Below are 15,568 nucleotides of genomic sequence, written 5' to 3' on the forward strand. Positions count from 1 at the left end.
CTGTGAAGAACAGAAGTTACAGATGTTTCCCCCAACACCTGATGGAACACTCTCCCTGGGTCCTAGGAAGAAGTAGAATCAGACTTAACACAGTTTCAAATTCACTTCCAAATGTAGCCTGGCTGAGGGATGGAGGAGTTCTGGTTGTTTCTGAGAGAAGAATTACTGGTTTGGGGGAGTCCCTCTCTCACCTGGACTACATGTATCAGGGAATGCATAGTGCCTATGTTTCCTTCTGTATCTGTCATGTCTACTCTTTTTTGATCTCAATGGAATGACTACAAATACTAAGTGTCTGAGGTTAGATTTAAAATCAAGTCATCCTGACTCCAGGCCCAACACTCTATCCACTGTGCTACCTCGATGCCTGACTATAACATAATACCAAAGAAGCAGAATGTAATGGGAACAAAGGAGAGATCCATGAAGAATGATCTGGAAGAATTTGAGGATGAAGGAGAAAGGTCTTTTGATGACACAAGATAAACATTAATATTTGTTGTTTAGTCGTTTTAGTCATAGCTAACTTTTTGTGACCCCATTTGGGTTTTCTTGGTGAAGATATTGGAGTAGTTTGCCATTTCCTTCCACAGTTCATTTTTTTTTAGATTTTTTTTAATTGAAAATTTTTATTTAATTAATTGATTTAGAATATTTTACCATGGTCACATGATTCATGTTCTTTCCACCCCCCCCTTCCCCATCCTCCCCACAGCCAACGAGTAATTCCATTGGGTTTTACATATGTCATTGACCAAGACCTATTTTCATATTATTAATATTTGCATTAGGGTGATCGCTTAGAGTCTCCATCCTTAATCATATCCCCATTGACCCATGTGATCAAGCAGTTGTTTTTCTTCTGTGTTTCTATTCCCACAGTTCTTTCTCTGGATGTGAATAGAGTTTTTTCTTGTAAATTCCTCAGAATTGTGCTGGATCATTGCATTGCTGCTAGTAGAGAAGTCCATTACATTTGATTGTGCCAGAGTGTATCAGTCTCTGTGTACAATGTTCTCCTGGTTCTGCTTCTTTCACTCTGCATCAATTCCTGGAGGTTGTTCCAGTTCACATGGAATTCCTTCAGTTCATTATTCTTTTAGCATAATAGTATTCCATCACTAAAAGATACCACAATTTGTTCAGCCAATAAGTTATCAGTATTCCTCTAGTGGAGAGGTTGTCAATGACATCTATGGCTTTGAGTGGTTTGGCTAAAATTAGTGATTTCCTTTGTCAAAACATGAGGAGTAGAGATTTAAAAATGTAGGAGAAAAGGAAGAAGAAAAAAATAATGGGAGCACTAAGTATAGACAGGAATAGAGGAAGAACAGAAAGAGTTTAGGAAGAAGAAAATGAAAAGGGGGAACCTCAGTTTATGCAAAATGGGTATACTAATGTTTTTCTACTTATCTCAATGTTTTGAGTGAAACATTCTGTTAACATTAAAGTACTATAGGAATGTGAGGTATTATTATTATTTGTTATTTGTATCATTATTGGAAAGTAATAGAGTACCATCAATTACCTTAAGTATTAGTCATCAGTAAATATGTATATCTGCCATATTGTCTGATTTTTAAAAAGATTATGGCTCTGATGGGTCTTTTAGTTGAGGCTTTTTAGGAGGTGCCACCAGCACAAATAATGGTGGAAAATATAAAGAATAGTAGGAAGACAATGCAGTAGGGTTTGCTAGGAACAGAAAGAGAAAGTAGGAAAGAGTGGAGAAGAGAGAGGCATGCTGAGAGAGAGAGAGAGAGAGAGAGAGAGAGAGAGAGAGAGAGAGAGAGAGAGAGAAATATATTGAAGAAGTAAAAAACTGCCTAATAAAGAGGTAGTAATTTTCAATTCTGCTTTTTCCTTTGCCCCTTCCAAATACCTTGCCACAGTAACTGTAGACCTGAAAGTGAAGACATGACAGGTGACTACTGGAAGAGGATAGAGAAAAAGCCCCAGGAGAGTTTGACCATAGGCATGGAAAGGGTTAAAGATCCCTAAACCTTCCTCCTGTCACCACAGCTTAGGGATTTGAGATATTGATTACTCTTCCAACAATAGCCAGTCATTATGGAGGATTGTTCTTTCTTTCAGTCTCACACTCCTCTCTTAGCAAAAATTTAAAAAAAAGGTGGGGAGGAAGGGGCTCTCTTTTGCTTTTAGAGATGGTCCAGTAGGAATAGTTCAATGGGGTTAGGGTCAAGGGTCAGAGGTCAAAGGGTGAAACTCCTTCAGCTTTGAGCCAATGGCATGGGCTGCAGGGAAAGGAAAAGAATATCTCTTCTTTCATGGAAGGCTCTCTTGTTAGAAACCAGAGCTGTGCTGTGGGACCCAGTGAATCAAGTTACAGCAGTAAGCATGGGAGTACCAGTTTGTACATTGATGTTGGGAGGTGAGGAGAGTCGATTGTAGGGAAGGGGTACTACTTTTTCTCCTGGCTTCTTCAGATTTGTTTGAGGAAAAAGAGGTATGGGGCATATCTAGCCAAAGAACTTTACTAGAAGCCTTTTAGCTGGATCATACAACATTTGATTTCAGCCAAATAGAAAATTAAAAGTTTAGCTTTTTAAAAAATGCTTAGGGAGGCGGGGTTAAGATGGCAGCAGAGTAAAAAGTAACTGCTGGACCTCTCCTAACCCACGCATATAGGACTCCTCATTAAGACATAAAAACAAATCCAGAGGAAAGAAGGGACCCCACAACAGGGTGCAGCATCGAAGGTACATGGAATCGGGGCATTTCCATGCTATAAAGGGGTGAAACAGCTCTCACGAAAACAGGAGTGGAGCAACCCCCTCCCCCACACCCCACACCACCTACAACTCCAAAACCAGCGCACGAGTCAGAGCAAGTTTGGGGCACCCATTAAGTCATTGGCTGCTCACCAGGGCTTGTTCCTGAGAGCAGCAAGACTTAAGACCCCCCAAGAGGCTAAAGAACTCACGGACTCTGAACACAGACCCTGAGCTCAGGTGCAGGCAAAGGGGCTGACACAGGCGCAGGCTAAGGCGTGGAGTAAGGAGCGGACTAAGTTGTGGACAAAGGGGCTGATTCTGAGTGCAGGAGCAGACCTTGAGTAGGGACCCAGTGCAGAGAGGTGCTTGACTGTGGAAGCAGCTCCCTGAGACTGTTAAAGGAGCTTCAGGCAGAAGAACGAGCAAGGAGACCACCAGGAGCCTTGTCCGATAACAACTAGACCTGAGATTTCAGGAGTCTAAAGAGCGCAGACAGATCCTGGGTGCAAGGATAAAGCTGAGAGGGAACTCAGTTTAATATGGCAAGCCAGAATCATCGGGAAAACCAGAAGAGAAAGATGAAGAAGAAAAAACCTTTATCACTTGACAACTTTTACACAGAAAAAAATCCAGACAACAGAGGAAACAGTAGAGAACAAACAATCCAAACCTTCCCAAAACAATGAAAATGTGTCACAAGGTCTTGAAGAGTTCAGATCTGAGATCATGAGAAAGATTGAAGAAATCTGGCAAGAAAATAACAGTTTAAAAGGCAGAATTTCACAATTGGAAAGTGGGGCAAGTAAACCAAAGACCAGAAATGACCAGATTGAAAAGGAAAACCAAAAGATTGTAGCTAAAAACCAGTCCCTAAAGGCTAGAATTGGGCAATTAGAAAAAGATGCCCCCAAATCAAAAGAATTAATAAGCAAATTGGAGACCAAAATCAAACAGCTGGAAAAAAGGTCAGACCAAACTGAAAAGGAAAATCAAAAGCTTATAGCAGAAAACCAGTCTCTAAAGACAAGAATTGGGCAATTAGAAGCCAATGATCTATCAAGACAGCAAGAGCAACTAAAACAAAGTCCAAAGACTGATAAAATGGAAGGAAACATGAAATATCTCAATGAGAAACTGACAGATCAAGAAAATAGGTCTAGAAGAGACAATCTGAAAATCATTGGTCTTCCTGAAAAACCAGAAATTAATATAAATTTGGACTCCATACTAAAAGAAATTATTCAGCAAAATTGCCCTGAAGTTCTACAACAAGAGGGCAATATAGACATTGAAAGGATCCATAGATCACCCTCTACACTAGACCCTGAAAAGACAATGCCCAGGAATATAATAGACAAATTCAAGAGCTTCCAAGTAAAACAAAAAATTTTACAAGAAGCCAGAAAGAGACAATTCAGATATCAAGGAGCACCAATCAGGATCACTCAGGATCTGGCAGCCTCCACACTAAAAGACCGCAAGGCTTGGAATATGATATTCAGAAAGGCAAGTGAACTGGGTTTACAACCAAGGATCATGAACCCATCAAAACTGACTATATTCTTCCAGGGGAAAGTTTGGTCATTCAACAAGATAGAAAATTTCCAAGCATTTGCACAGAAAAGACCAGGACTAAATGGAAAGTTCGATATCCAACCACAAAAATCAAGAGAAACATGAAAAGGTAAATAAGAAACAGAAAGGAAAGTAAGAAAACTCATATTTTTTAAATTTGCCTCTTTAAGGGCTTCAATAAGATCTAATTATTGGAACTCCTATGTGGAGAAATGTTATGTATAATTCTCTGTAGTGAACTCTGTTCACCATTATAGCATTCACTATTATAATAATTAGAAGAATTATTCAAAGGGAGAGGTTGGAATACTAAATGGTCTAAGATGACATGGGCGGGAGGGAAAGAGGGGAGTGAATAGTGGAGGACACCAAAAGAATCTTGAAGGAATAAGAAAAATAGGATATTCTATTACACACAAAGAGGACATGGGAAGGGGAAGGGATGAATACTATTATAAGAAGGAGAGGGGGGGCAGCTGGGTAGCTCAGTGGAGTGAGAGTCAGGCCTAGAGACAGGAGGTCCTAGGTTCAAACCCGGCCTCAGCCACTTCCCAGCTGTGTGACCCTGGGCAAGTCACTTGACCCCCATTGCCCACCCTTACCAATCTTCCACCTATGAGACAATACACCAAAGTACAAGGGTTTAAAAAAAAAAAGAAGGAGAGGAAGAGAGCATTAAGAGGTAATATTTAAACCTTACTCTTAGTGTAATTAACCCGGAGAGGGAAGAGTAGCTATATCCATTGGGATATAAAACTCTATCTAACCCTACTGAGAAAGTCAGAAGGGATAAACCAAGGGGAGCAGGGGAGTGGGGAGGTCAAAAAAGGGAGGGGAGAAGAAGGGGGAGGGAATTCATCAGGCCTTAAAAATAAAAAGAGGGGAATAATAAGGGAGGGGGTAAAAAGGGAAGTAAATCAAGGGAGGGGACAAAGGTTACTGGCTTAAAGCAAACCACTGGTTTAAAAGGAAATAGTGTAAGAAGAAGGGATAGAATTAGGGGAGGACACCAAAATGTTGGCAAATACACAACTGATAATTATAACTCTGAATGTGAATGGGATGAACTCACCCATTAAACAGAAGCAAATAGCAGAGTGGATTAGAAACCAAAATGCTACCATATGTTGTCTATAAGAAACACATATGAAGTGGGTGGACATACACAAGTTTAAAATAAAGGGTTTCAGCAAAATCTTTTGGGCTTCAAATGAGAAAAAAAGGCAGGAGTGGCAATCATGATTTCAGATAAAGCCAAAGTAAAAATAGATATGATTAAAAAAGAAAGGGAAGGTAATTACATCCTGATAAAAGGCAGGATAGACAATGAGGAAATAACGTTGCTCAATATGTATGCATCAAATGGCATAGTATCCAAATTTGTAAAGGAGAAACTGGTAGAGCTCAAGAAGAAAATAGATAGTGTTATGAGTAAGATTAGATTAGCTGGTTATTAGGTAATGATTATATATTGATTAGGAAGTACCTAGCAGGAAGGAGCTGGAACTGGGAATTCCAGGTTGGAATGAAGGAGGAGGAAGTCTGTCTCTGCTCTGAGTGTGGACTCCATTAGTGGTGGGCAAAACTGTTGCCAGCCTGGGAGACCTCAGAGCAAAGGACATCCTGTTTCCTGTTTTCCCCTGGGATCCTGTGTGGTGTGGCATCTAAGAAAGGGACAAATCTACAGAGCCAAGAGAGGAGGAGAAGTTGGAAAACTGGAGGACAGTGCTTTAAGCAGAACCCTCTCTACTTGGTACCTGAGATCATCTTGACTCCTGGCATCCAGAGATCATCAGTGGATTGCAGTGAGAATCCCAAAGCCACAGAAGTCCTAGCTGTACTCAAGCTTGGCAGGTTCCAGGTTTGAGACAGAAACCCAGAGACTCCATTTATAGCTTCTTGGGCCCTGTTAGTTTAGATCACTTAGATAAGAGTAGAATAAGTCCTCCCATTGCCCTGTGGTTTTATCCCTTAGATTTTAAGTATAGAAATCCTTTCCCACCTTTTAGTCTAACATAATTAAAAGCTGCTAAGTCCCTTTTACCTTGTTAGCCTGTTACTATACTCTGGACTAGTGGAAGCTGGGTGACAGTTAAGATCAACTGCCATTCCTGTGGTAATCTAGTAAAACTCTGGTCTCTTCACCCTGATTCAGACTCTCATAAATCCTAGAGTGTATTCCCACAAACCACTTAGTTTATTGTAATATCCCTGGTGACCCCATTACCTTACTTATATTTTCCTACAATAGTAAAACCATACTAGTGGGAGATCTAAATATTCCTCTTTCAGATCTAGATAAATCAAACCAAAAAATAAATAAGAAAGAGGTAAGAGAGGTGAATGAAGCCCTAGCAAAATTAGATTTAATAGATATGTGGAGAAAAATAAATAGGGACAAAAAGAAATACACCTTCTTTTCAGCTGCATATGGTACATTCACAAAGACTGACCATGTAATAGGGCATAGAAACATTGCAAACAAATGCAAAAGAGCAGAAATAATAAATGTAACTTTCTCAGATCATAATGCAATGAAAATAATAATTAGTAAGGGCACTTGGACAGGCAAATCAAAAACTAATTGGAAATTAAATAATACGATTCTCCAAAACCAGCTGGTCAAAGAAGAAATCAGAGAAACAATCAACAATTTCATTGAAGAGAATGACAATGATGAGCCATCCTACCAAACTCTGTGGGATGCAGCCAAGGCAGTACTCAGGGGGAAATTTATATCTTGAGTGCATATATTAACAAATTAGGGAGGGCAGAGATTAATGAATTGGGCATGCAACTTAAAAAATTAGAAAGTGAGCAAATTAAAAATCCCCAGATGAAAACTAAATTAGAAATACTAAAAATCAAGAGAGAAATTAATAAAATCAAAAGTAAAAGAACTATTGAATTAATAAATAAGACTAGAAGCTGGTACTTTGAAAAAACAGATAAAATAGACAAAGTACTGGTCAATCTAATAAGAAAAAGGAAAGAAGAAAACCAAATTGACAGCATCAAAGATGAAAAGAAAGACCTCACCTCTAATGAAGGGGAAATTAAGGCAATCATTAAAAACTATTTTGCCCAATTATATCGCAATAAATATAGCAACCTAAGAGATATGGATGAATATTTACAAAAATATAAATTGCCTAGATTAACAGCAGAAGAAATAGAATACCTAAATAATCTCATATCAGAAAAAAAATTGAACAAGCCATCAAAGAACTCCCTAAGAAAAAATCGCCAGGGCCTGATGGATTCACAAGTGAATTCTATCAGACATTCAAAGAACAACTAATCCCAATACTACACAAATTATTTGATATAATAAGCAAAGAAGGAGTCCTACCAAATTTCTTTTATGACACAAATATGGTACTGATTCTAAAGCCAGGTAGATCAAAAACAGAGAAAGAAAACTACAGACCAATCTCCCTAATGACCATAGATGCAAAAATCTTAAATAGAATACTAGCAAAGAGACTTCAGCAAGTGATCAAGAGCATCATCCACCATGATCAGGTGGGATTTATACCAGGAATGCAAGGATGGTTCAACATTAGGAAAACCATCCACATAATTGACCATATCAACAGTCTAACAAACAAAAATCACATGATTATCTCAATAGATGCTGAAAAAGCCTTTGACAAAATACAGCACCTATTCCTATTGAAAACACTGGCAAGTATAGGAATAGAAGGACCTTTCCTAAAAACAATGAACAGTATATACCTAAAACCATCAATAAGCATCCTATGCAATGGGGATAGATTAGAAGCCTTCCCAATAAGATCAGGAGTGAAACAAGGATGCCCATTATCACCTCTATTATTTAACATTGTACTAGAAACACTAGCAGTAGCAATTAGAGAAGAAAAAGAAATTGAAGGTATCAAAATAGGCAATGAGGAGACTAAGCTATCACTCTTTGCAGATGATATGATGGACTACTAAAAAAATCCTAGAGAATCAACTAGGAAGCTTGTAGAAATAATCAACAACTTTAGCAAGGTTGCAGTATACAAAATAAATGCACATAAATCATCAGCATTTCTATATATTTCCAACACATCACAGCAGCAAGAGGTAGAAAGAGAAACACCATTTAAAATCACCCTAGATAACATAAAATACTTAGGAATCTATCTGCCAAAACAAAAACAGGAATTATACGAAAACAACTACAAAACACTTTCCAAACAATTAAAACTAGATCTAAACTATTGGAAAAACATTGATTGCTCATGGGTAGGAAGAGCTAACATAATAAAAATGACAATTCTACCCAAATTAATTTACCTATTTAGCACCATACCTATCAAATTACCAAAAAACTTTTTCACTGAATTAAGAAAAACTATAACAAATTTCATTTGGAATAACAAAAGATCAAGAATATCAAGGGAAATAATGAAAAAAATGTGAAGGAAGGGGGCCTAGCAGTATCAGCTATTAAACTATACTATAAAGCAGCAGTCATCAAAACAATATGGTACTGGCTAAGAGACAGAAGGGAGGATCAGTGGAATAGACTTGGGGTAAATGATGTCAGCAGGACAGTATATGATAAACCCAAAGAGACCAATTTTTGGGACAAAAATCCACTATTTGACAAAAACTGTTGGGAAATTTGGAAAACAATATGGGAGAAATTAGGTTTAGATCAACATCTCACACCCTACACTAAGATAAATTCAGAATGGGTGAATGACTTGAATATAAAGAGGGAAACTATAAGTTAAGTGAACACAGAATAGTATACTTGTCAGATCTCTGGGAAAGAAAAGATTTTAAAACCAAGCAAGAGTTAGAGAAAATTACAAAAGGTAAAATAAATTATTTTGATTATATAAAACTAAAAAGCTTTTGTACAAACCAAAACAATGTAGCCAAGATCAGAAGGAAAACAACAAATTGGGAAAAAATCTTCATAACAAAAAGCTCTGATAAGGGTCTAATTACTCAAATATACAAGTAGTTAAGCCAGTTGTATAAAAAATCAAGCCATTCCCCAATTGATAAATGGGCAAAAGACATGAATAGGCAATTTTCAGATAAAGAAATCAAAAGTATCAATAAGCACATGAGAAAGTGTTCTAAATCTCTAATATTTAGAGAAATGCAAATCAAAACAACTCTGAGGTATCACCTCACACCTAGCAGATTGGCTAAAATGAAAGAAGGGGAGAGTAATGAATGTTGGAGGGGATGTGGCACAATTGGGACATTAATGCATTGCTTGTGGAGTTGTGAACTGATCCAGCCATTCTGGCTGGCAATTTGGAACTATGCTCAAAGGGCTATAAAAAAATGCCTGCCCTTTGATCCAGCCATACCGTTGTTGGGTTTGTACCCCATAGAGATCATAGATAAACAGACTTGTACGAAAATATTTATAGCTGTGCTTTTTGTGGTGGCAAAAAACTGGAAAATGAGGGCATGCCCTTCAATTGGGGAATGGCTGAACAAATTGTGGTATATGCTGGTGATGGAATATTATTGTGCTAAAAGGAATAATAAACTGGAGGAATTCCATGTGAATTGGAAAGACCTCCAGGAACTGATGCAGAGTGAAAGGAGCAGAGCCAGAAGAACACTGTACACAGAGACTGATACACTGTGGTAAAATAGAATGTAATGGTCTTCTGTACTAGCAGCAATGCAATGACCCAGGACTATTCTGAGGGACGTATGGTAAAGAACGCTACCCACATTCAGAGGAAGAACTACAGGAGAGGAAACACAGAAGAAAAACAACTGCTTGAATACATGGGTTGATGAGGACATGATTGGGGATCGAAAGTACTACACCAATGCAACTATCAACAACTTGGAAATGGTCTTGATTAATGACGCATGTTAAAACCAGTGGAAATGCATATTGGCCAGGGGAGGAGGGAAGAGGGGGGGGGGGTAAGAGCATAATTATGTAACCATGTTAACTTTTCTAAAATAAAAATATTAATAAATGTTTAAAAAATGCTTAGATATATACCAAAAAAGCCCAAAGGGTCTGGTTCTGTGAATCCCCAAATCTTACTGGAAATACAGACTAGCCTATGTGAGGAAGATTTGGTTAGCTCTAGAGCTGAGTCTTAAGGTGGATATAAGGAGGGACAAGAGACAGAGAAGTCTTGAGGTAAATTCACTATGTTGGGTGTATGGCTTTGCCTACTATCTGGAGGTAAAAGTTCTTCAAATGCTCCTTTAACCAAGGAGAAAAAATTAAGAATGAACTAGGAAGAGTAACAATCAACTCTATCTCCCACTGCTTGAGGAAGGCAGAGTTTTTCTTCTTAATAGGGTGAGTTCCCTCTCTATTTTCCCAAAGCTGGAGTAGAGAGTTAAGGATCTGCCTCCTGAAGCATTCTTCCACTTTACATTTATATTGAAACTTGTAGTTGCTGTCTCCAGATTCATTCTTCTTGGGTTTCTGCTCCCAAAGCCCTAATTCTATTTGTAAAAAGTAGTGAGTCTGGTAGAGATAGGATATGCCCAATTTGCCCAGTTCTAAGACTAACTTAAAAAAAATTCCCACCCTGGATCATCTAGAAAAAAAAATATTTTTAAAAAGCAATCTGTAGGGAAAAGTAGGCAGAGAAAGACAACCGTTTAAGCATAAGAACAGCTGCCAGCCTCTGAAGACTTTAGACTTTTTATGGTTAGAATAACCAAACTAGATTCAGATGAAAGGGTTAATTGGGGCTTTCAACCTGTCATTCTAAGCCAATGATTCCTTCCCTAATGGGACTGTGTTCAGGTAAAAAGGATGAAGTGGGGGGAGCGGAGGGAGCAGTGAATAGAAGATATGTTTAGGAAATGCAGGCTTTCCTGAAGAAAATGGATACCTTCCAGTCCATCTATAGTGGCCAAGTCAGTAGAACTGGTGTCACACTGAACTCAGCCCTGGAATCTCAATGGTCAGCCTGAAAAGACTGTCATTTGTGCTTGTCCTTGGCTCTAAAACCCAAGCCTCAGTCTCCTCCATTACAGTTGATTGCAGCTGGCCGGCTGCCCTCTTAGCCTTGAAGGGACTGCATATGCTGCTAAGAGCAGAGATGGAGGGGCTTAGGTTACCATTTGAAATCTAGCAGCTGACCCAAGGAGTGTGGAGGCAGAGCAGAGGTGGGGGCTGGGAGCCCTGGCTATCAGAGCCCTGCCAGCTTTTGGTAATCCCAGCTTCTGGTTCTATGGTACGATGTCCAGGCTCCCATCCATCTGGGGCAAGCGAGGTCTAAGAAGGAGAACTCCCCTACTCCACCACAAGCTGTAAGAGAAAATCAGTTAGGGCAGCTAGAGAGCACAGTTGATGGAACTCCAAGCCTGGAGTTAAGAGGACCTGGATTCAAATTTGACCTCCAGATACTTTTTCCTCTATCTGACCCTGGGCAAGTCACTTAACCTCAATTGCCTAGCCTTTGTCACTCTTCTCTCTTACAATGGAAACTAAATCAGAAGTTAAGGGTTCAAATTAAAAAAAAAAAAAGCAAATAAGCTTCAGAATCACATTTGCTCATCCTCGTTTTCACTATGCCTCATGGTAGCAGCCTCAAGATAATAGTACTAATAATAATAACTAAAATTTGGTGGTGCAATGAATAAAGTGCTGGACCTGGAGTCAGGAAGATTGGTTCAAATCCAGTCTCAAACACTAGCTAAGTGACCCTGGACAAGTCACTTATCCCTGTTTGTCTTCATTTCCTCATCTGTAAAATGAGCTAGAGAAGGAAATGGCAAACCACTCTGGTATCTTTGCCAGAAAAATCCCCAAGAGGGGTCATGAAGAGTACGAAATGACCAAAAAACTGAAGAAAAACAAAAAAATAAGGTTTACAAAGCTCCTTAAACACATAACTCATTTATCCCTGGAAAGAACCCAGTGTAGTAGGTAGTATCATGATCATTGTCTCTGTCTCTCAGATGTAGAAACTGAGATTCAAAAAATGAAGTGAGTCATCTAAAAGACATACTGATTGTAAATAGAAGAGACAGGTTTGCAACTTAAGCCTTCTAGACTTCAAGTTCAAGGTTCTCCTTCCACAATACTATGGATGTCTCCCGTACAAGAACCCCAAATGGAATGGAAGCTTGAAGTACTGAACTGGTCTTTTAGTTTGTACTGAATATTTTTTTTTTACAAAAACAAAGGAGAACTTTAATGTTTAAAAAAATTTTAATAAATATTTCATAACTGGTAATATAAATGTAAATGTACTGAGTTAAGCCTGAAGTTCAAATTCTTTGCACATGAACCTGTGCAACCTCAAATCTAAGTCAAGCAATCACCAACAAATATTTATTAAGCACCTACTAGGAGGTACAGTGGTTAGGATGCCAGGAGTGGAGTCAGGGAGACACTTACTAGCTGTGTGACCCTGGGCAAAGTCACTAAATATCATTTTCCTCAATTTCCTCATCTGTAAAATAAGATAGAGAAGGAGATAGCAAACCATTCCTATATCATTGATATGAAAATCCCAGTTGAGATCATAAAGCTGGAAAGACTAAACAACAATAACAAATGTGCAAGGCACTGTGATAAGGGCTCAGGAAATCAGAGGAAACCTCAGTTTCCTCATCTGTAAAAGGAGCTAGAGACAGAGATAGCAAACCACTCCTATACCTCTGACAAGAAAACCCCAGTTGAGATCACAGAGTCTGGAAAGACTAAACAAATGGGCTAGGCACTGTGATAAGGGCCAAGGACTCAAAGGTAAACATATAGTTCCTGTTCACATTCTAACAGGAAAAACAAGATGCAAAAAATTGTGGTTTAGGATATGTAAAGTTTAAAAATGAGATTGTCTCTGAAGGAAGGCAAAAGCAGTGGGGGAAAATGGGAAAGTCTTCCTACAAAACAAGAGAATTAAACTGATTGATAAAGGGAGCCAGGAGATGAAGAGGAGGAGGAGGAAGAACATTCTAGATATGGGCAACAGCTTAGGAAGGAAAACCTTTAGACTTCCTTGGGACAGAAAGATTTGCAAATGAATCATGCATAGGGAAAAGGACATTCTACCAAACCTTTGAAGGCTATTATATAAGCAATATAATAATAATAATAATAATAACTAGCAATTATTTCATTCTTTAAGATTTGCAAGTGCTTTATAAATATTATCTTATTTTCACAATAACCCTGGGAGTTAAGGGTTATTATTATCCCCATTTTACAAATAAGAAAACTTAGGCAGACAGAGAATGAGTGACTTGCCTAAGCTCACATAAATGTAAATGTCTAAAGTCATTTAGTAAATGTCTAAAGCCAGAATTGAAGCCCCCAGGTCCAATATGCTATCCCTAGTTATAAATTGTGTATAAAATAGCTCACCCATCCCTGGTAGCTTCATGTGGCATGGTATTACCTTATTTCACACATGGGGGAAGTACTAAGAGATAGACTAGCTTGTTTGAGTTCCCCAGAGTCCCAGTGGCAATAGGGACAGCAAAAGGGACTTCTGAGCTGAGATCTGGAGGCTCCGTGCCATCTCTGATGAGCCTGCACGAGGCAGATGCCCCTACCATGGCACACAGTCCAAGAAGCCTCCATAGAACCAAGACTAGACAACACAGCAGTGGAATCTCTTTCCTCCCATCCTCAAGAATCAGGTCTCCTGGGCCTCCTCCTCCCAAAAGTGCTGTGCCCATGGGTGAGTTAACGTTTGTAAAGCATATTTATTTACTCCTCAGTGGGAAAGGGACTGTGTAATTACATAGCCAGATCGTATTACTTGGACTTTCTATAGTCATCCAGCTTCCATCCAGGAAGTCACTCCCACAGTGACAGAGGTGTTACACGCACGCACACAAGGGAGGAAGGAAAGGGGGGGATGGCTGAGGAGAGGGCATCTTTTCTTATCCAAAGGCCATGCTAGGATCTCTTTCCTGGTGTTCTGGGGTTTGAGGGGTTGCAAACAGTGGGGTTTCCAAGCCTATTCCCAAATGCTGGAATTCCCCCACTTCAATCTGACTCGTGGACCCAGCTGAGACACATGGGTATTTCCCCTTCGTATTATCAACTTTTCAGTGGTGAGCACCCTGTCATTCTGTCAACCCTCCCCAGATAAATTTGGAAGGAAATGTAAACTCCTTCAAAGTAGTGGCTGCCTTTGCACTCTGTATTGAGGGTGCTGGCAGGATATGTCTTATTATTATTATTACTGCTAATAATCATTCCAATCTTCTAAATTCTCTGAGGATGACTCAACAACTCCGCTTTTTTTTTTCCAAGGATTTATTCTTTGGAATCTATAAGATTCTTAATTGTAGGCCTTTTGTTTTCTCTTGTAAGTGAAATGATGTCTCATCCCTTAGCCTCAGACCCTCCAAACTCCTTTTGCTTCTAGGAGAGTACAAGGGGAAAGATAAGATTATTAAGAGTAGGACTCTGGGAAATCAAAGCAGCTCTATATTGGTATTTAAAAAAGAGGTACGAAATAAAATAAAATAAGATTCAAAGGCAGCTAGATGACTCAGTGGATTGAGAGCCAGATCTAGAGTCCTGGGTTCAATTCTGGCCTCAGACACCTCCTAGCTATGTGATCCTGGGCAAATTGCCTAGTTCTTACTGTTCTTTTGCCTTGAAACCAATACACAGTAGAGATTCTAAGACAGAAGGTAAGGGTTTAAAAAAAAAAAAAAAAAGAACCAATCCAAGTTTGCTTCCTGGAGGTGAGTAAAGAGAGAATACACAGACATCCTAAAGGAAAAGATATGTTCTTTAGTTTTTTCAAAATCCTATATAAAACCACCTGCACCAGGGATAAGATTCAACTGACTTTTATAAAACTACCCAATACATGTATCTATTTTTTGTTTATATTTGCATGAGGCAAGTTTTCTTCTTTCTCCAACATAATCTCTTAAATCATCTCAAAGCAGAAATCATGTCTAGGGAATGTTGGAGGGTGGGGTTGGGTAGTAATTTCCAACCTCCACAAGAACTATGGGAAATAAGTTTACATTGCAAGGAATGGAAGGGAGGAATTTGGATCTCAGATAACAAAGATTTTCTAGCCATAAAGACTGTGAGGGACAATGGAACAATTTACTAAAGGAGGGTAAGGAATTTCTTTCCCTAGAGCTCTTGAATAGGATAAAATACATCAGTTTCAAGATGGTGTCAGTTGTCATCCTGTTTGCACAGGGTAGATCAATCTAACAAGCATTAATTGAGTGCCTATTCTGTTGATACATAGTGGATAGAGTGCTGGACTTGGATTAGGAAGACCAGAAATTTTCTAGCTGGGCAA

This window comes from Gracilinanus agilis, chromosome 2 (genome assembly GCF_016433145.1).
Source record: "Gracilinanus agilis isolate LMUSP501 chromosome 2, AgileGrace, whole genome shotgun sequence".
Taxonomy (NCBI): domain Eukaryota; kingdom Metazoa; phylum Chordata; class Mammalia; order Didelphimorphia; family Didelphidae; genus Gracilinanus; species Gracilinanus agilis.